General features: G+C 41.2%; 1 pseudogene across 1 annotated transcript; it reads right to left on the bottom strand.

The window, feature by feature from the left end:
* Window positions 1–966: 966 nt before the first annotated feature.
* LOC105531136 lies at window positions 967–1,775 on the bottom strand (annotated as a pseudogene). Its single transcript, XR_001004744.1, has one exon. The product of XR_001004744.1 is annotated as an elongation factor 1-beta pseudogene (transcript).
* Window positions 1,776–2,114: the final 339 nt, after the last annotated feature.

Here is a 2,114-nt window from a genome sequence, read left to right as displayed (position 1 = left end):
TTGAGCCTGGGAGGCAGAGGTTGTACTGAGCTAACATCACTGAGCTCTGTCACTGGGTGACAGAGCAAAACTTCATCTCAAAAACAAAACAAAACAAAAAACTGTCCAAAACTTACTTCCTGAGCTTCCATAGTAAACACAGATTTATTTATTTATTTTTTGGGGAGGGCATACTTGCGCATTGTTCTAGTGGCACACTCTCTAGACAGGTAACGTCAATTCTGAGACTGATTCTGATTCTTTCTCCTCAGGAAATCTTAGATGTTTTGAAAAATAATCCAAAGGTTTCAGACTGGAATATTATGTAATATCCTGTTTAGAACCTTAAAAAGGGAAAGGTATGCATAAATATTATATGGTGATAGTTTTCTCCTTCTCCTCTTTTCTCCACTCTCGTTCCTCCTTCTCCTTCTTTTCCTTCCCTTCTTTTCTCCATCCTTTCCTCCTTTCCTTTTTTTACCTCCTCTTCCCCTTCTTTGTCTTCTTGTTCTTTCCTCTCCTCCTCCTGCTTCTCCTTCTCCTTCAGTTTATCTGTTTTCCCCAGCCTACAGGGAAATCTGCGGTTCTGTGTAGGGCATTGAAGGTGGTGAGTGGGGGCATCCTTTACTTAGAGAAAAGAGTAGGTGGAAAATGGGAATTTTGAATTAAGAAAAGAATTGCTAGCATCCTGGCTTGAAGCTACATTATTCAATATTGTGGCTTTATTTTCAGAAATAAGTGACTTGTATATGAACGTCTGACCATTCTTTCCAGTGAGCCAATATACTACTTGTATTCTCGATTATGAGCCTTACCATCTTCAATCTCAGTCATATCCATATGATAAAACTGTGCCAGGTGATAAGGATCCAGAGCTGAATGGTCCATGATCCATGCACTGAAGAAACTCATTGGCTGTAATGGCAAATAAAAATTGAGCTATAATATAGAGCTAAGTGGTAATAGTTAACAATTTAATTTGAATTGTTTTTTAATCTTTCAAGCTTTTATTTAAATGCTATGATCCAGGATGGATTTTAGATCTTGTTGAAAGCAGCCACATCCATGGACTGCACATAGTCCTCAAAAGCAGTGATCTGCTCCTCCAGCATATCTGTTCCAACTTTATCATCTTCAACTAAACACTGTATTTGAAGTTTCTTAATTCCATATTCCACTGGAACTAGTTTAGATGAGCCCCAGACTAAGCCATCTGCTTGAATGCTTCTGACGCACTCCTCTAATTGTGCCATATCTGTCTCATCATCCCAAGGTTTCACATCTAGTAAGATGGAAGACTTGGCAACAAGTGCAGGTTTTTTGGCTTTCTTTGATTCATATTGTGCAAGACGTTCTTCCCTCAGCTCTTTGCTTCTTCACTTTCCTCCTCATAATCAGATCCAAAGAGATCAATACCATCATCATCTTTACTATCTGTAGCTCCACTTCCTGTAGTGTCTTCCACATCGGCAGGACCATACTTGTCCAAAGCTTTCTTCACTCCTGGCAGGCTGGCCTTTTCCTTTTCATAAGACTTGATGCGATTATACCAGCGTAGGGCATGACACAAGTTGGCAGGTGGTGAGTCGGACACAGCTTCAAATACTGCCACATCTGCTTGTGATGGCACATACCCCTCGATGTAGCTCTTGTCCGCCAGGTAATCGTTGAGCACCTGGAGGCCGGTGGGGCTTTTCAGGTCTCCGAAACCCATGGTGTCAGCTGTATCCAAGAGCTGGGGAGCAGCAGAAGGAGAGCGCACAAATTGTGGGCGCCCCGCGCTGAAGAGAGGAAAAAGGGTTAATTTGAATTTTTACAGAAAATTATGAAGTATGTTGTTTAAATAAGATAGTCCAAGATCATACAGCTATAGGATGTTACTCAAGGCTTGAACCGGCAGTTTATGACAAAGCACTCAATTCTGAAGAATGACAGAGGAAGAAGGACCTGGGGCCAATGACAGCTTCTGAGGGGAGATCATGTTTCAGTTTAGTCTTGAAGAATTCACAGAAGAATTCTGCATCCCTGGTGGACAAGACAGGTGAGGACACTTCATGTACAAGAAAAGGAAGGAAAGAGACTGTGAAAAAAGAGATAATTACAGCAACTCTTGATATCTAATATATCAAGTCCTC

This window comes from Mandrillus leucophaeus, unplaced genomic scaffold (genome assembly GCF_000951045.1).
Source record: "Mandrillus leucophaeus isolate KB7577 unplaced genomic scaffold, Mleu.le_1.0 Scaffold868, whole genome shotgun sequence".
NCBI classification, from domain to species: domain Eukaryota; kingdom Metazoa; phylum Chordata; class Mammalia; order Primates; family Cercopithecidae; genus Mandrillus; species Mandrillus leucophaeus.
The sequence above is the reverse complement of the archived record's forward strand: the minus strand, read 5'-3'. Positions and strand labels throughout refer to the sequence as shown.